This window comes from Mobula birostris, chromosome 7, assembly GCF_030028105.1.
Source record: "Mobula birostris isolate sMobBir1 chromosome 7, sMobBir1.hap1, whole genome shotgun sequence".
NCBI lineage: Eukaryota > Metazoa > Chordata > Chondrichthyes > Myliobatiformes > Myliobatidae > Mobula > Mobula birostris.
Genome location: NC_092376.1, coordinates 134,116,843 through 134,137,423, shown reverse-complemented (window position 1 = coordinate 134,137,423; position 20,581 = coordinate 134,116,843). Strand labels below are relative to the sequence as shown.

Sequence of the window (20,581 nt, the reverse complement as noted above, 5' to 3'; positions counted from 1 at the left end):
ACCTGATGGCATATCGAATTCTCCTTCCGGTTAAAAAAAAAATTCCCTCCCACTCTCTTCTTCTCTATTTCCCACTCTAGCCTATCACCTCCCTCCAGGTCCCTTCCTCCTTCCCTTTCTCTGATCAGATTCCTTCCTCTCTAGCACTTCACTTTTCCTACCCACTTGGCTTCACCTATCACCTCTTATCTATCCCCTATCCCCTGCCCCATCTTTTTATCCTGGCATCTTCCCCCTCCCTTTCCATTCCAGAAGCTGAGTCTCAGCTCGAAATGTTGATTGGTTGCTTCCATGGATAGTTCCTGACTTGCTGAGTTCCTCCAGTGATTTGTATGTGTTGCTTTGGATTTCCAGCATCTGCAGAATTTCTTGTGTTTATAATCGATTTTCTTTATATCTTATCGTTGTTTCACCTTCAAGAGCAGGGGCATCAGTTTTTGGTCAAGATGCTGCTTACTCCAAGCAGAGATTGTAATTTAAAGTAAATGTAAAGAATAGATCTACTGCAAGCAGTTTGCAGAGCATCGACACACTCGAGCAACATTCTGGAAGACAAACCATCATCATCATGCTCCTAAAAGTCAAAAATTTCATTCAGTGGCACAAACAATACATGTGAAATAAACAACTTGTCCTTTTCCAAACGGTATTGTCTAGAAAGATACAAGTCTTTCAGTTAATCTCAGTCCAATATACAGAGCACAATTAAATGCTTGGAATTTTCTCACCTCCATTTGAGATCTGAGCTGGTGCTTTTCAACAGTATTGTTTAGCAAGCATTTGTTTAATACATGGTATGTGCGTATCTCGTCTTGGTTTAATAAAACTTGCCCAGAACTATTCAGTTCTGACTGATGCTATTAAAAATGTAACACAAACCATTATTCAGATTTGTAGACTTTTTATATTTTATTTAAGCTCAAGAGCACATCACATGAACATTTTTGAGGCACTTTAACTGAGTCAATCAAATTTTTGCATTAGAGGATTTGTTGAAATGGCATCCCCATTCCTTACTCCTATTGTCAGCGACAGGAATTTCAAAATGACTATTTGTTATCCCAAAATCAGAATCAGGTTTAATATTACCAGCATATGTTGTGAAATTTGTTAACGTTGCAGCAGCACTACAATGCAATACATGATAAATATTGGAGTATAAGAATTACAGCAAGATATATGTATATTAAATAGTTAAATTAAGATGAGTGGTGCAAAAGCAGAAACTTAAAAGAAGTAGTGAGCTGGTGTTCACAGGTTCAATGTCCATTTAGAAATTGGTTGGCAGAGGGGAAGAAGCAGTTCCTGAATCGCTGAGTGCATGCCTTCAGGCTTCTGTACCTCCTTCCTGATGGTAACAATGAGAAGAGGACATGTATGAATGTAATCATTTCAAATGCTTTTGACTTTCATACAATAAAACAATTTCAAGTGTTCAGGCAGGTCCATTTAATGTGGAAGACAAACTGAAAAGAAAGAGAGAATGGAAGATTTACAACTTGAACAATGCAGTGTAATTCCATAGCATGCATTCGTAGAAGTGGAATAAAGCTACTGCTAATTTATCATTTTATTGGTCTCTCTGAAACAAAGGATTTGTCTGTCCTGGTCTATTTTTCTAAAAATACATGATAGATGGTATAACATAAATTCTTGATAGGTTATCCATAAAATATTCCTGTGTTCCTTTTTACCACATGATCACTGAAGATTTAAAACACTATTCTCAAATGTTGAACTGAGAGTTCTGACTAATCCTATGGATCTTGAAATTCACTTTTGGAGTAATGCATTCCATTGCCTTTGTCAAATATATTACCTTTTGTTCATTGGACTAATACCACTGCTAATACCACTGGAGTTCATTTAACCTAAATTACTTCACAGAGGAACTTGACCTAATTTCTCAAACCAAAACCCTGCCACTGCATGAAACCTGAAAAGATATACACTCAGTGCTGGGAAAATTGAGCGGGTTAGGAAGCAGCTGGGGAGAGAGAAACAGTGTCAATGTTTCAGATCAGTGAATTTATGACAGTGCCCGAAAGGGGTTCTTTTGCATTTTTAATGCAATTTCCCATCACTGTTACTAAAGTGAATTCCAGTTTTATAAGAAGTAACTTGAAAACCAAATTTAAAGGTCAAATTTGACTCTTTGCTAATGCACTTTAGCTACCACCAATTAAAAAACATGCAAATCCATCCTGCTGACGGATGGGTGGATCTGAAAAGCCTCAGTCTAACTAATTTATTAAATAAAACTTTGGAACATTTTTAAACAGTAAGGTTCAGTGTGAAAGGTTCCACAGAGCATACTTGGATTCAAGCACTGTGAAAATCAGTTAAATGAAACCAAAAGAAATAGAAGCAAGAGCAGGCCTCCTGGGCAGTCAAGCCTTCTCCACAATGCAATACGGTTATGGCCGATCTGATTTAAGTATCAGCTCCACTTTTCTGCATGTCCCCATAACCCCTCAGTTCCTTATACAACAAAGACTTGTCTGTGTCAATCTTGAATGTTGAACCAATCTCAAAAGCTCTCTCAGCTTTCCAAAGTTTCATAACCCAACAAGAGAAAATATATTGTATTTTCATAAGGGAGAATGAGGTAGTCACACCTAGGCTGCTGGAAGCAGGTCGTTGGGTGACAGTCAGAGGGGGGAAAGCAAAGGTGAGCAGACATGTAGTGCAGAGCACCCCTGTAGCCATTCCCCTGAATAATAAGTTTACCATCCTGGATATGTTGGAGGGGACGACCGACCGGGTGTGAGTCACGGTGGCAGAGCCTCTGGCACTGACTCTGACCCTGTGGTGCAGAAGGGTGGGAAGGAGAAGAGGAGAGCTGTTGTCATTGGAGACTCTATAGTCAGGGGAGCAGACAGGAGATTTTGTGGACGTGAGAAGGACACCCGCATGGTTTGCTGTTTCCTGGGTGCCAGGGTCCAGGATGTCTCTGACCGGGTGCACAACATCCTGGTACAAGAGGGAAAGCAGCCAGATGTCGTGATACATGTTGGTACCAATGACATAGGCAGGAAGAGAGATGAGGTCCTGAAGTGTGAGTTTCGGGACCTAGGCAGAAGGCTGAAGAACAGGACATCAAGGATGGCGTTCTCAGGATTGCTGCCAGTGCTACGTGACAGTGATGGTAAGAATTGGAGGAGATGGCAGTTGAATGCGTGGCTGAGGAGTTGGTGCAGGGAGCAGGGTTTTAGATTTTTGGATCATTGGGATCTCTTCTGGGGAGGGCGGGACTGTACAGATTGGATGGGTTGCACCTGTACCCGAAGGGGAGCAATATCCTTGCAGGTAGGTTTGCTAGCATGGTTCGGGAGGGTTTAAACTAATTTGCAAGGGGGTGGGACCTGGAGCAATAGAGCAGTGAAAGAAGTGCATGGAGTAAAGCCAGATCTAACATATAGAGAGGCTTTGAGGAAAGAGAAGCAGAATAAACGGTGTAAAGACAGTTAGGTAGAAGGGCTGAAATGTGTGTACCTCAGTGCAAGAAGCATCAGGAACAAAGGTGATGAACTGAGAGCTTGGATACATACATGGAATTATGATATAGTGACCATTACAGAGACTTGGCTGGCACCAGGGCAGGAATGGATTCTCAATATTCCCGTATTTCAGTGCTTTAAAAGGGATGGGGGGGGAGGGGAGGAGGGGTGGCATTACTGGTCAGGAATACTATTACAGCTACAGAAAGGGTGAGTAATGTAGCAGGATCCTCTTTTGAGTCAGTGTGGGTGGAAGTCAGAAACAGGAAGGGAGCAGTTTGTTAAGTGTGTCCAGGACGGATTCCTGTCACAGTATGCGAACAGGCCGACTAGTGGGAATGCCATACAATTAAGTTGGTCAGTAAAACTATTGAAAATCTTTTCTTTGTACTTTTGTCAGTTAAATAAAGGTTCACGTGAATTAACATATCACAGATTTTTGTTTTTATTGCATTTTGGAAAATATCCCAACTTTTCTGGAAATGAGGTTTATACCTGCCTTCTTGCCATATCCTTTCATGCCCTGGCCGATCAGGGAACGATCAACTTCCACCTTAAATATATGCACGGACTTGCCCTCCACAGCAGTCTGTGGCAGAGCATTTCATGGACTTACTACTCTCTGGTTAAAAAAATTCCTCCTTACCTCTGTTCTAAAGGGTTGCCCTTCAATTTTTGAGGCTGTGCCTTCTAGTTCTGGAAACCCCTACCATAGGTAACATTGTTTCCACGTCCACCCTACCTAGTCCCATCAACATTCGGTAGGTTTCAATGAGATTCCCCCATATTCTTCTAAATTGCAGTGAGTACAGGCCCAAAACTGCCAAACACTCCTCATATGTTAACCCTTTCATTGCTGGAATCATCCTCGTGAACCTCCCTGGACTCTCTCCAATGAGAACACATCCTTTCTGAGATATGGGGCCCAAAACTGTTGACAATACTCCTGACTAGTGTCTTAAAAAGGGTCAGCATTATCTCCTTGTTCGTCTCATGTTCTCTTGGAAAAGGACTACGTATTATCTAAATGATGAGAAAATCCAAACATCAGAGGGGCAGAGTCCTCATGCAAGGCTCCCAGAAGATTAATTCACAGGTTGAGTCTGGGGTATAGGCGGCAAATGCAATGTTGGCATTTATTTCAAGGGGAATGGAATATAAAAACAAGAAAAGACTAAGGCTTTATAAGACACTAGTCACTAGTTTGGTGAGCTGTAATCCAGTAACTCCTGAAAATTCAGTAAAAGTGAGCTACAAAGATGAATGAATGACAATCAGAATTGCATATGCTGAAAATCTGTAATAGCAGAAAATGCTGGAAAGACTCAGATGAGGCCACATCTGTAGAGAAACAGCAAGTCCAAGGACTCTTTGTTAGAATTGGAAATAAAGAATACAAATCCATCAGTAAGGAGGTAGCAGCAGGGCAGGTAGAATATAGAGACAGCTCAAACCATGAAACTAAATGAGTTAGCGTAGCAGTTAGATTCACATTATGCTTCTGATGAATGAGTGCGACTCCTGACTGATTCTAAGAAACCTGTTATATAATTAAAAAATGAAAAAATAGAAGTAAAGGAGCATGAAAGGATCAATTATCCCTTAGAGCCTGCTCCCATTCAGTACCATTATGGATGATCCCATGACCCAATACCATATTGCTGCTCTCTCCCTATTTCTATTGAAGTCAAAGTCTAGTTTATTACTATATACACAAGCACATGTATACACAGATGAAATTAAAAACTTACTTGCAGCAGCATAACTGGCATATGGCATCATAGGAGTAGCATTAAAAAAAAAGCATACAGAAAATTCAAGACCACAATTAGGGCACAAGTCCATTTAGTGCAAAGTGATCAAAGTAGTCATGTTGCCAAACTGCAGTGGGTAGGGTTGTGCCATTTGGTTCAAGAACTAAATGGCTGGAAGGAAGTAGCTGTTCTTAAATCAGATGGTATGGGTTTCATACTTCTGTACCTCCTGCCTGATGGTAGCTACTAGAAAATGTGGGGATCTTTGATGATGGATAAACAAACTCAGTAACCTGCCTTCTACAGTCTTCTGTGGTACAGAAATCCACAAGATCACTATTCTCTAAGCAAAGAAATTTCTTATCCCAGACCTAACTTCTTTACTTTTTATCCTGGAGTATTGCTGTGATTTCTGGCTTGAAAAACTCCTAACCCTTCTGCTAGGGGCAAGCATTCGTCCTATATCCAGCCTGACAAGCCCTGAAAGAATTCTGTGCATTTCAATGATATCACTTGTTCTTAACTCTAGTGAATGCAAGCTTCATCAACCCAAAGTCACCTCATCTGAAAGTCCTGCATTCCCAGGCATCAGTGTGATAAACCTTTCTTCCACATCCTCCATGGAAAGGATAGGCTTTCTCCAGGCAAGACGACCAAAATAACACACAATACTCCAGAGGTGGTCTCACCAAGACTCTTCACAATTCCAGCAAGTCATCTTTCCTCCTGCTTTTAAAACCTCCTACAGTAAAGTCCAGCATCAATTTGTCTGATTCATGATATTTTCAATTTGCATGCTTGCTTTCAGTGAGTAATGTGCAAGAAAACCCAGTCACTTTGCACATCGGTATTTCCCAATCTAATACTATTTAAATGACAATATACATTTCTTTTATCCCTCTATCAAAGTAACTTCACATTGAATGGCATAAAAACGTGTATCCAATTTTTTGGAAACTCAATGAACTTAACTAAATCTTGAATCCTTTTGCACCTTCCTCATAGCTCAAAAATCCAATCAGTTCCATATCATCTGTAAACGTAGAGCTATTTTATCACCATAAAATTTAAGAGCAGAATAAGGCCATTTGGTCCATTGAGTCTGCTCTGGCATTTCATCATGGCTGATCCAATTTGCCTCTCAGCCCCAATTTTATGCCTTCTCTCCGTATCCCTTCATGCCCTGACTAATCAAGAAGCTAACAACTTCTGTCTTACATACACCCAATGACTTTGCCCCCACAGCCACCTGTGGCAACAAATTCCACATATTCACCACTCTATTAGCAAAAGAAATTATTCCTCATCTCTGTTCTAAAAGCACATCCCTCTACTCTGAGGTTCTGTCCTCTGGTCTTAGACTCTCCCACCATAGGAAACATCCAGTCTATTGAGATCTTTCAACATTTGATAAGTTTCCACACCTCATTCCTCTGAATTCCAATGAGTAGAGGTGCAGAGCAATCAAACGCTCCTCATATGATAAGCCTTTCAATCTTGGATCATTTTCTTGAACCTCCTTTGAACCCTCTCCAACATCAGCACATTGTTTCTCAGATAAAGTCCAAAACTGCTCAATACTCAGCAGCGTTTTAAGATCTCAACATTACATCCTTGTTTTTATTTCTAGTTCTCTAGAAATGAATACCAACATCGCATTTGCCTTCCTCACCACTTACTCAACCCATACCTTAACCCTTAGGGAATCCTGCATGAGGACTCACAAGTCCTGTTGCACATCAGTTTTTTTTTTTTTTTCTCTCTATTTAAAAAAAAGTTTTCCAATCAGTTTTGGCCAGCTCCTCTTCCATGCCTCTGTAACTCCCTTTGCTCCACTGCAATATTGATACATCTGACTTTAGCTTCTCTTTCCCAAACTGTAGGGTGAATTCTGTCATATTATGATCATGGGTTCCTTTACTTCAAGCTCTCTAATCAATTCCTGTTCATTGCACAACACCCAGTCCAGAATAACTGATCCTCTAGTGAGCTCAACCATGAGCTGCTCTAAGAAGCCATCTCATAAGCATTCTAGAAAATCCCCCTCTTGAGATCCCAATCTACTGCATATTGAAGTCCCCCATGACTATTGGTAACATTGCCCTTTTGCATTTTCTATCTCCCGTTGTAATTTGTATACCACATCTTTACGACTGTTTGGAGTTCTATATACAACTCCCATCAGGGTCTTTTCACCTTTACAGTTTCTTAGCTTTATCCACAACAACTCTACACCTTCCAATCCTGTGTCATCTCTTTCCAATGATTTAATTTCACTTTAGCAACAGAGCCACCCACCTCCTGCCTATCCTTTCAATACAATGTGTATCCTTGGACGTTAAGCTCCCAGCTACAATCTTCTTTCAGCCATGATTCAGTGATGCCCACAACGTCATGTACGCCAATCTGTAACTGTGCTACAAGTTCATTTACCTTATTCCATATACTGTGTGCATTCAAATATAACACCTTCAATTCTACATTCACCATTTTGGATTTTATCTGCCTTTTACATTGCAACTCATCCTGCTGACCACAATTTTGCCCTATCAACAGCCTCTCCTTGCTAGCAGTCTCTCTACACACTGCCTCAACTACCCCATCCTGAGCACATTCACTCCGGTTCCCATCCCTTTGCCATATTAGTTTAAATCCTCCTGAACAGCTCTAGCAAGCCTGCCCACAAGGATTTTGGTACCTCTTGAGTTCAGGTGCAACCCATCCCTTTTGTACAGGTCACACCTTCCCCAGAAGGTCCATAAATAGGTCCATTTTGCAACGGTCCATAAATCTGACACCCTCCCCCCGTATCAGTTCCTCAACCACACATTCATTTGTCAAATCATCCTATTCTTGCCCTCACTGGCACGTGACATGGGCAGCAAGCCAGAGATTACGGCCTTGGAAGTCCTGTTTTTCAGCTTTTACCCAACTCCCTGTTAACTGAGTCACTGATATTCTTCCACTGGAAGTAGTGCAATGATTCTCTGATTTTCCAAAAAAAAAAGGTAAATAATCTTACTGAAAGGTATTTTGATTCTGATGGACATTGACAGGATAGGTGTTGAAAAGATATCTTAACTTAGTGTGGGTATCTAGAACCAGGGGTCATAATTCTAGAATTAAGGATTACCAATTTAAGATAGAAATGCGAAAGATTATTTTCCTCTCTGGAGCACCAAATGCTCTGCAAGTCCCTCTCCCAGATGTGTAGTGCTGGAGTTGTTGACCATATTCAAAGTGGAAGCTAGATTTGAGCTGCAGGACAATCAAGAGATATGAAGAAAAGAGCTGCAAAGTGGAGCTGAGCTCAAAATTGGATCAACCATGATCCTGACGATGGATGAGGCAGGCTTGAAGTGCCTATTGGCTCCACTACTGCTTCTTATGTTCATTCAAACTGACTTGATTCCACATATGTGAATACTTGAATGTCCTTCGTATAGGAGATTCACACCCTCTAATTAATGTGCTTTTAAAACTAAATAATTTGCACCGTTTACAGTAATAGAATTCCTAGTGATTAACAAACATGGACAATATTTACTCTAGGTGGCTCTTACTTGTTGCTGTGAAGGGGGAAAAGCTCAATTTCTACCAGAAATTCTCATTAAAATTCTATTCAGTGACAAGATTCTGATGCTGAGAAGTGTTACTATCTGTCATGCTGCTAAACTATGTCTTCAGTAAAGAAAAGTGTTTTTGTCATTTTTGACTGAGCTTGACATCATTTTCATTCCAACATTTTGGTCTTGCATAAGGAACATCAGGATTCTAAATTTAGTATTTCAACAGACAAATAATAAATCACAGAACTAAAAGCATAGTAATCATACACAATAAGAATTATGCATCACGGTAATAAATTGTGCTTTCTTCAGACAGATCTTTCTAAATGTTGTGCTCAGTGAAATACAGGATAACAGCATTATACATTGAAAGGTTTTCCCACTAAACATTGATTAACAGCATCAGGCATTTTTGGATCACGAATAACTCAGCTCAATTGCAATCTAGAACTCACTCTTGTAATGTGCTTGCACAACCTCAACAGCAGGTCCATTTGCAGGAAATGTACAAGTGTATAATGCAAATCAAGTACATGATGGAGGTGATATTCATGGGATACTCAAAACTTTCTAGATCTGCAAATGTTACTTAGTTTAATATAAATTATATTTGAATTATAGTACAAAATGTCATATTTTGATTAGCAAGAATGTTTGATGGTTAAGTGTCAAGATAGTTTCAGATTCATCTGAATCCAAATCAAATATGGTAACACATAAAATTTCTTGTTCTGCAGTTGCTGTACAGTGTAAAGACAAAAATCTGTAAATTACAAAAAGAACATTGTGTAAAAGTGAAAGTAATAACAAGGTAACGTTCATGGGCCATTCAGGAATCTGATGGCAGAATGGAAGAAACTGTTCCAAAATTACTGAGTATGGATCCTGAGGCTCATGCACCTCCTCCCTGATGGTAGCAACAAGTAAAGAGCATGTGAGTCTGCAAGTCTGTTGGGGGTCATCTGCTGTATCTGATGTGTCCTCCTTTACATCGGTGAGATCCGACATAGATAGGGGGACTGCTTCATTGGAAACCTCCACTCCATCTGCCACAAATTGTGGGATTTTCCCTAGTGGCCACCCATATTAATTCTACTTTCCAATTCCATTCTGTCATGTCAGTGTACGGCCTCCTCTACTGCCACGATGAGGTCACTCTCGGGTTGGAGGAGCAACATTTCATACTCCATCTGAGTAGCCTCCAACCTGATGGCATAAACAAAAATTTCACCCCCCTCTCCCAATCTGGCTCTCCCCTTACCCCTTCTCTTCTCCTTACCTGTCCATCACTTGCCTCTGGTGCCTCTCCTCTATTCCCTTTCTCCCACAGTCCACCTCCCTCTCTTATTAGATTCCTTCTTCTTCAGCCATTTACCTTTTGCATCTATCCCAGCTTCTCACGTCATTCCCTCTCCCTCACCAATATACCTTCCCTCCCAGCTGGCTTCTTCTATCACATGCCATCTTGTACTCCTTCCACATCTCCCATATTCTTATTCTGGCTCCTTCCAACTTCCTTTCTTATCCTGATGAAGGGTTTGGCCCAAAACATCAACTGTTTATTCCTCTCTATAGATACTTCCTGGCCTGCTGTGCTTCCCCGGCATTTTGTTATTTATTGTGCTACACTTCCAGCATCTGCAGAATTGCTTCTCTTTAAGAAAAGGACATCTCCCAATGATGAGCATCCTTAATAATGGATGCCACCTTCTTGAGGCATTAGCACTTGACGGTGGGGAGGTTTGTTTGTGATGGAACTGGCTAAGTCTATAACCCCTACAGCTTCTTGCAATCCTACATGGAGACTCCACGCCAGGCTGTGATGTAGCCATAATATTCTCCAAGTGCACATCTATAAAAATTTGTAAGAGGTTTTGGTGGCATACAAAGTCTCCTGAAATTCCTGTGCAGTGTTGGAATCACCTCACTGCATTTCATTTACTTGTAAATTAAATTCCCACAAGTTTAAGTATATTGTTAATTACTTCTATGTTGAGGATGAAATCATTTCGTTTCCTGCAAAATAAATTTATTTCCATGAATGCAGAATTAAATTAATCACGTTTGTATTTGATAACACAAAAAGGAAATGGTTTGACTATTCCAACACACTCTGGGATGATCTTCAAGCTTCTGCACTTCATAAATTTAACCTCTGCCACCAAATTCCCATTCACCTGTGCTCACTGATCTATATTAGTTTGACTTAAGAACTCAAAATTTTGTTTTCACGTTCCTCTAAAACTTGGTCCTTTCTGATCTCTTTAAGCTATTAAAGCTGCACATTTGCAACATTTTCCTAAGATTGCATTTTTGTATATCCCCAATTGTAACTATTCTATCACTTGTCGCTTTCAGCTATCAATGTCCTAGGCTTTCCAAGTGTCATCACCTTTCGACACTTTCCTCCAAAAGGATGCTCCTTACAACTTACTTTAATCTCGCTTTATGAAATAATATCAAATTTAACTTGATAATACTTTCATGAAATGTCCTGAGATGTTCTACTACATTAAAGAGCTGCATATATGTAAAATAATTGCATTATATCTAATTGAAAAATGCAGTTCAGTATGTATCAACAAAATATTAAATCTCAGACAATAAAAACAAAAGAACAGAGGTTAGTGTGGTGTCTTCTAAAAATGCTGTTGCTTCATAAAAATATCAACTGTTTGTATAATAGGCATCCTGTGCTTATTAAACTGGAAGATGCATGTTTATTGTAATTTTATGAAAATCCATGTGCAATGTCCTTCAGAATTTATAGGAATTTCCTGTTGATTTCTACCATCTTACTATCTTACAAGGTGCCACATTAATTCAAATTAATAGATGGAAGTTTTTTTTTCCCTGAATTTCTTGCTGCTCTTTTGTACATTGCCTACCTGACAAATATTCATGTTTACAAGCAGGCTGTAAAAGGACTATCAAGCCATTCTATTGCCCAAATGTACACTTCTAAAGGCTGCCTGATAACAATTGAAAACAGAAACCTTGATAGATTTTCCCTCCCTATATTGAAAGCTAGAATCATCATGTATCTCCTCCCGTATTTCATTACAAGACCGGAATGATAATTATTTCACTCCTGGTGCAGACTTAATTCCACAGATTTATTTGCATGCAGGTTTTGCTTCATACAGTGAAATGCTGATCCCTAAGCTTAGGGATACATTGGTTTTTACTTGACATGGCAGATCTTATTTTAAAGGAATGCTATTTTCAGTGAATCAAATGCACAGCTGACAGGAGTGTCAGGACATGTTCTAAAAAGCAATATTGGAGAGGGAGAAGCCTACCTTCAATCTCTTTCAATTGCTGTTTCCATGGCACCTCAAGACAATTCTAAAGATTCAGCAAGCAATCTATAAAATAAAACATGGTAACAGATTCATGCAGCACACAATTAGACTCTGTCAGTTTTTGAGGAAGTAAAGGAATACTTGCAGTCAAATGCTAAGAATATAAAAGTTGGGCAGCTAGCTCACTCCAGAGATTCAATAATTGTAATTTTTCTTATTTTAAGAAAGGGTGTGAGAGGTTATCAGCAGCAGTTGACATTTTTTTTCTGGTGCAACTAAGCAAGGTACTTTTCATACCTTTTCTCTTGCCTGCCCTAGTAATGGCACGAACGTTTTTGCAGGAAAGAGCTGCAATAAGCCATACTGGTTTCACCAGCGGACAACTTATTAGCCCAAAACATGATTTAGCAAAAATAACTGGAAATGGTTCTTCAAATGTAAATCAGATCAATGGGAGGGATTCAGTGATGAGTAAACATTCAAATAAAATATGTATTAAACAAATACAGAGAGAGAATTCTCAAATCCAGACTCTCTGGAAATTTTATTATACAAAATAAGTTAAGCAAAAAGAATTGAGAGCTCAACACTACAGGATGCTGAGAGATGAAAATACAAAGAAAATTCAGAAGGAAAAGAATGTAACAAATATAACAAATATTGGTAGGTTGAAGGAAATTCTTAATGTGCTTTACAGACACAAAAGAAAATAGAATAACAAAGGAAATAATAGAGCCAATTAAAGACCAATACAGAATCTTGATAGTGGAGGTTGAAGACATGTGTTTAGTTCTAAATGAATACTAGCATTTGCCCTCGCAGAACAGGGAGATAACTCTGTCATCGATTTAAGGAGGAACAAAAGTGAACATCAATAATTTAGTACTGGGGAGGAGGTTATTGTAATAGAGGGAATATGATATAGCCTAACGCCTTTAAAAGCGAGTACATTAACTAGCTCAGATAAAATGTATCCCAGGCTCTTTAGAGAAGCAAGGAAGAAAACAGTGGTGACTCTAATCCATTTTGGCTGTAGTCTAAAGTTGTATAGAAGTAAGAAAGGATGACTAATTACAAGCCAGTCACCCTAGTTAGGCAAAATATTCATCAAGGTCTGGATGAATCAACGTGAAGAGAGACAGTTTAATCAAGGTCAGTACGGATCTATTGAAGAAAATCTGCTTCCTTTTAACTTGAGCAACTTACACAAAGGGCTGGAGGAACTCAGTAGACTCAGCAGCATACAATATATGGAGGAAAATGAACAGTTGGCAGTTCATTTTCTGTGTGTTGCTCAAGATTTTCAGCATTTACAGAATCTCTTGTGCCTCCTTCCAAATTGTTTCAATATTTTGAGGAAGTAACAAAGAATTGATGAGTGTTGAGCATTTGATATAATTCATATGTATTGACAACAATGTAGCCCCGCAGGATTCAGAATTAGCTCGTTGTGAAAAAGCAAAGGGCCATGCTTACCAGGAGTTTAGTTTCTGGAATGCCTATTCCAGAACCCTAGATTCTCGTCATTAACTTCAACAAGTAGAGGGCTGATAACAAATTTTGCAGATAATACCAAAATTGACAAAGCAATTGATAAAAATAGAGAATGCTGTAGGCTACTAGAAGAAATTAATAAACTGAATAGGTTGACTTTTTTTTTTAAGAATTAGGAAAAACTTCTTCACACAGAGAGTGGTGAATCTGTGGAATTCTCTGCCACAGGAAACAGTTGAGGCCAGTTCATTGGCTATATTTAAGAGGGAGTTAGATATTGCCCTTGTGGCTAAAGGGATCAGGGGGTATGGAGGGAAGGCTGGTATAGGGTTCTGAGTTGGATGATCAGCCATGATCATACTGAATGGTGGTGCAGGTTCGAAGGGTCAAATGGCCCACTCCTGCACCTATTTTCTATGTTCTATGTTCTAAGTATCAAATTAAATTTCATTCAGAAGCATCTTGGAATATACAAACGTTTTTACGGGAAGGACAAACAAGACAAAGAAATATTAAATGAATAGTAGAATACTACACTATGCTATGTGTAGAAAAACAAAGATATGTTGGAACACATATAGACAAATCTCTGTATATAGCAGAACAAGTAGGTGATTTCATTAAGGTGCAGGGAGATCATTGTAGAACTCTATAAATGACTAGTTATATAGCTTACATCAGAGTACTGTGTCAATCTGCAGTCACACTACTGTACGTGGGTATGATAGGGTGGAAGAAATCCAAGATGATTGATAAAGATATTGTCAGAGTGTAGATTTATGGTTATTAGGAGAGAATGGTTGTTTTCTTTGGAACAAGAGACAGAAAATTTGATTGATGTGTACAGCACTGTGAGAGGCACTTTAAACATTAATGAAAAAGGCACATTTCCCTTAACAGAGTGCTCATTGACCAGAAGACTTAAATATGTTAAACTTTGTAAGAATTAAAGTAAAAGAAATTCACCCAAGGATTACAAGGAGCGTGTGGGTGTTGGGTGAATGGGTTGGGGGTAGCAACTGGTAACCATGAGGTTGGACTCACTCTCTGAAAGTGTACTAGAGACAGAAAAACTAAACTAACTATACAATGAGAATACACAAGACTATGGACTGAGAGCTAAAATAGGGTCTTACATAAATAGCTACTTTGTGGACTGGCTGAAGGTTTTCTTTCCTTTGCTGTAGTTTTCTATGATTTGCAGTATATCCTTCACTCCCCTATTGATTTATTCTTTATAAATTACAAATTTCATGCCATAGTTTCCTCAGAACTCCCCTGCAATAGAAGGTCAAAAATGGCTACCAACAAACATTAATGAAACTTCCACATTTGCCCATTTCCCAATGGACATTTGCAGCAATATGGAGGAGCACTGTGGTAAACTTCAAAAAATGTTATTCTGCCTTTGGATTCAACTATTAATGCAAGTAAAGTTGACAGGTTGCAAGTATTTTAATTAAGACTGGTATTAATTCTCCTTCTTTAAGAAGCAAGTCTGTTGCAAAAACAAAATGCTCCAATCTTATGAATTTCAGTCATTCAGGAAGCTGGTTTAGACAAGGCAGGGTATATCACAGTACTTTATTGGGAGTCAAAATATACATCTGTATCAGCTCTTATTGAAATTGGGCATTGCAATGCTTACAATCTGTCCAATCCCTTCTCCAATAAATATTCTCATACCTTGATTAAATAACTTTGTGGCTTGGCACGTAATCACCAAAGGAACCAGTTATTGCTTTCTGTAAAATAGATAGATACTTTATTGTTCAACTGATGCAGCCTACTTAGAATACTAGTAGATTGGTTAAAATAAAGCAGAAAATGAAAATGTCACAATAACCTGGTTCTGATTTTCCCAAAAAGAAATTATTGCAAATAAATAAATAAATAAATAAATGTTAAAACCAATGCAGTTAGTTTACAAGAACTCCTTTTGACAATGAAGCATAGAAGAATTTTATATTCTTCAACAGAAGAATTAACAAATAAAATATGACAATATTTTAAGGTAGACAAGCAAAACACAAAGAAAGTGGTGCAGCATTCAGAAGGGGATTAAGTAGGGAAATTAATCGACGAAGGTATGGCTGTTAGTATTGGAGAGATTAAAAATGGAAAATACCTTTAGAAATTTTAAAACAAGAATGAGTACTTTAAAATTGAGTTCATACTTAACATGGAGTAAAGTTAGGACAGTGAGTACAAGGTTGATAGCTGAATAGAGTTTGGTGCAATTAAATCAAAGATGAAAAACAGCAACTTCTATTAATGTCACACAATTCATGTGACACAAACAACTCAAGATGCACAATTTTAAAAAATGAATTTGAGCTCTATTAGAAAAGACAGCAGATTCCAGTTAATTGTTCCATCAGTTAATGAAGGAAAACTAATCAAGTAAATTGCTGGGATTCCCTTCATTTATTTGGAATATTACGCTGCTTAATTGATACAGGAGATTATTACTGAACAATTTCTAAGTGTTGGTGGTGTGAACTTATGTGACTGTTAGAAACTACACCATACTTACAGCCTAGAATTTTTAAATAGCATTAGTTGCATGTGTTTGTGTTCAAAAAGCAGTGACTTGTGTCACTGGTAGTTGCTGAAGGGTAAGCATAAAGAAAACTTAGAATTGTTTTGCTCATTGCGGTTTCAAGCATTCAGGTTTGGATGTGCAAGAAAGAGCTGGGAGCGAAAATAAAATGATTTCACTACTCCAACAAGTTATGAACTATGAAGAATTTGAAGGCATCGACAATTGGCTTGAATGTTACAATGAAAATATAGATTTGGAGTTTGCAATCTTCAAAAGTATTGCATGAACGCAGCCTATTATGTGCACTAGGAGTCTGCACTAATTTGCTCATTTAGTCAATCAAAAGAACATGGCAACATGTTGGTTGCCTGACAAATCCGATGGTGACAGAGAAACCTGTATGGAAGGATTGTTACGTGGGCAAGCCATTGTACTGGGACAGTTCCACTATCACAACCTTCGAATCCCAGCCTGGTGTTACGAGCATTCATCGTAAACGAGGGTCTTCCCTGGATGCAGTGGATAACCACAACTACTTCTGGGCCTTACTATGCCCTTCACTCTCCATGAGGCATTGCAGAACCACACTTTTGGCCATTGGATCTTACAGTTGATCTCATCCACCCAGTCCGACGGTTACCCTTACATGGTTTAGCCCACTCGTTGAAGTGGTGTATCAGGTTGTGGCCGCTGTCGCACGCAAACAGCTGCTTGGAACCACAGGTGAGAGTTGAGTGTCCGGCGGGGACCAAAGGTGAGTGAGCTGCCTTAATTCTTAATGGACATGACACCAGAAGTGCACCCCTCCCTGGACACCCCAAACACAGCAATGTATACTGGATGAATTTTTCTGTTGATAACTATTAGGAAGTAATACTCTTTTATAGTACTGTAGTAGGAGTGATAGTGTTCTAATTTGCTCGGCATTTCATTTCAGTACATCATTCAAGATTCAAAGATTTAAGATTCATTTATTATCAAAGATTACATAAATTATACAACCTTGAGATTTGCTTGCCCAGAAGTAGCCACAAAGCAAGTAACCTGAAAGGACCCAATTAAAGAAACACTTAATGAAAATAAAAATAAAAGACCAACACTTGATGTGCAAGAGAAAAAAAAAAAGCCTTGCAAACAATTCAAGCGAACAGCAGCATTCTGAACCAAAATTGAGTCCTCAGATCCGAACCCTGGAGCAGGCCTAAAGTTTTGCTCATCAGTACATCATATTAGCAGGCACAGAGCACAGCACCCAGCACAGTCTTCATAGCCTCAGCACCATGGAGATTTGTTACTCAGTTAAACTGCAGTATGCCTTTTTTTTAAAATATATACCCCCTTAACTATTGCCATGAAATTTCAGCTATTTGGGGTAGCTGCTTAAATAAGCCAAAATGTACTGGGCCTGATGTATCCCAATTAAGCAGAATCCACTGTATTAGGAAATGGCTAAAAACTTGGTTACAGAGATCAGTTTAAAACAAAAAAGGCTTGGAGGATCAGATAGGTTTAGGGAGTGAATTCCAGAGCTTAAGTCAGGTGGCTGAAGGACCTTCCAGTAACGTTGAGCAGTTCTGCCTTCTCAACATTCAGTTAATTTTATCTAACATTAGGTGAAGGTCATTTCTTTTTTTTTTAAGATTATGAGGACACACAGTCCTCTTTTATTGTCATTTAGTAATGCATGTATTAAAAAATGATATAATGTCCTCCAGCGTGATATCACAGAAACACAGGACAGACCAAGACTGAAAAACTGTCAAACCATATAATTATAATATAGTTACAACAGTGCAAACAATACCATAACTTGATAGAAGAACAGACCGTGGGCACGGTTAAAAAAAAATGGATGTCAATCATAAGGTCTTATGGTAAGCAGAGTTATTGATTACATTAGCAAGTACATCAATACAATTAACCATCATAACTAGCAATACCATCCTTCAGCTTTTGATGCAGTGCTCCCTTAAAAACAATGTTTTAAAAAGTAAATTACTGTATAAGGTAGTCACAATAGAAGGTATAATCTGCATACAATTGAAGATCAAAAAATAATAAAACTATGGAACCAAGAAAACTGATGGATACTGCTGAAGTCCAATGAAACTCTTACAATGAATGAAAAATAGACAACATTCAATGTAAAAAATTAGGTGTAGTAATTCAATAATTTGGTTGAGTGGTGCAACATTGATAGATAGTATATTTTCAATGTTAAGATATAGTAGTTGTAAGTAGACACTACCATTTAACCAATAAAACAAAAAGCCCTTAAAAAGCATGAAGACATCCGAAATCAACAAGAGACAAGTTCATTTAATTCTGTTGGGTGTAGCAGAGGGATCAGGTTCAGTGATGAACAAATCTCAGATTCTAATACTTTGGTTTTACCCTCCCAACCACTGAAGACATCTTCAAAAGGCAGTGCCTCAAGAAGGCAACATTAATCATTAAGGACCTTCACCATTCGGGACACACCCTCTTCTTATTACTTCCATTGGGAAGGAAGTACAGGAGCCTGAAGACTCACATTCAACGTTTTAGGAACGGTTTCTGTGTGGTACAGAAACTGCAAGGCATCGGACGACAAGATGCTACAAGACAGTAAAATCCGCCGAGAGGATCATCAGGGTCTCCATCCCACCCCCTCCCCCCCATATTTGTGTCATTTATCAGAGTGCTGCAGACAAAGGGCCCAAAGGATTGTTGACGAACTCTACCACCCATCCCACAATCTTTCTGAGTACTCGTATCTTTCAGTATCATAATCATCAGGAAGGAGGTAGAGAAGAATCAGGACTAGAACTATCAGACAATGTAAGGACTTCTTCTCTCAGGCTATGAGGCTACTGAGTACCCTGCCACCACCAACATCTCATCACCAGGACAGCGAGCTGTTAATTGTACTATTTACCTGTGCTGCGCTTTACGACATGCATTTTGAAATATATTTTATTAACTTATAGCATAATATTGTGTTTTATGTGCAGTGTGTGATACATGTTGTGTGGGTGTACTGTGATCCAGAGGGACATTATTTTGTTTAGTTATATATATGTGTAGAGTTAGATTACAAACGTGAATATCTTCACCTCTGCAATCAGAGTTCCTCTTTGGAACCATTTCTTTTTGGGTAACATAATAGTAATTTTAACCTTTGCAATGAACTGCTGGCACAAATTAAATTTCATAACGTATGTCAGGGATAAAATAAATCTGAATCTCATTCTGAAATCATTGTAAATTTGATTGAATATTTGTATGTAATGAACTAAGGAGTCACTGGCCTGTACAATATATTTTTTTAAAAAACACATTTGAAAACCTGTCACACCTTCATGATGAATCTAGATTACATTCAATTTGGATAGTGAGAATAAAATCCTCCATTATGCCTCTTTGAAAAAGTTCTTAGGTTTCATTGAAGAAATGACTTCTGTCAGTATTAGTTCTGTCTTCAGTGGATGTCATTTTACAGTGGAAACTCTCCCATATTTACCATTAACTTAGCACACAAATACCAAGAAACTAAACAGATACACCAGTTCAAATAAAAGGAAACACAAATTCTTTATCTGAAAGTCCAGTATTCAGATAGCTGTAATATATGCATGTGTTGGCGCGTGGCCAAGTGGTTAAGGCGTTGGTCTGGTGTTCTGAAGGTCGCTAGTTTGAGCCTCAGCTGAGGCAGCGTGTTGTGTCCTTGAGCAAGGCACTTAACCACACATTGCTCTGCGGCGACACCGGTGCCAAGCTGTATGGGTCCTAGTGCCCTTCCCTTGGACAACATCAGTGGCGTGGAGAGGGGAGACTTGCAGCATGGGCAACTACCGGTCTTCCATACGACCTTGCCCAGGAAACCTTCCAAGGTGCAAATCCATGGTCTCACGAGACTAACGGATGCCTATTTATTATTAATATATGCAAACAATAACAGGTGGGTGAGTCAGTTTTGAAAGACAAAAACACTTCACACAATAATAGCAGCTGGCAAAGTATGGTAGTGGTGTTATATTTTACCTTGATGAATGCCAAGAAATTTATAATGTTTGTCTCAGCCTCAGATTTTTACCTAATAAAGCACAGTCCAAAATACTTCCAAAATGGTTCAAAGATCCTACAGCACAATATGAACTTGTATTATAAAATTTCACCATTTTAATAGAAGGATTAAGTGCCAACATGGGAAAGGAAATTACAACTAGAAGACAGATATAGAATAACGTCAATGAATCCTTCACGTAGTAAGACAAATTAAACCTGCAACATTAGTAAAGATCCATTTTGATGGCAACAAATATGAATAAAACATCACTAACAAATACACAAATAACTTTCTAACTTTAATATAACAAGACTGCCCTATGAGATTGCTGTTTGATTGAAACGAAAACCTAATTTAGAATGATAA

The 20,581-nt window shown here is 38.6% G+C and overlaps 1 protein-coding gene across 4 annotated transcripts in view; it reads right to left on the bottom strand.

Annotated features, from left to right (window-relative positions):
* Window positions 1-907: 907 nt before the first annotated feature.
* tspan17 (tetraspanin 17) overlaps window positions 908-20,581 on the bottom strand; it is a 74,912-nt gene continuing 55,238 nt past the window's right edge. The window contains exons 10-13 of one of the 4 annotated variants that reach the window (XM_072263788.1): window positions 17,170-17,211; window positions 15,309-15,367; window positions 12,126-12,191; window positions 908-1,466 (exon numbers count right to left, since the gene is read on the bottom strand). The gene's annotated coding sequence lies outside the window, so the exon portion shown is untranslated. Of the gene's footprint in view, window positions 1,467-12,125; window positions 12,192-15,308; window positions 15,368-17,169; window positions 17,212-18,839; window positions 20,075-20,581 lie in introns of those variants that run through there. The other 3 variants (XM_072263791.1, XM_072263790.1, XM_072263792.1) reach the window with 3 other exon arrangements.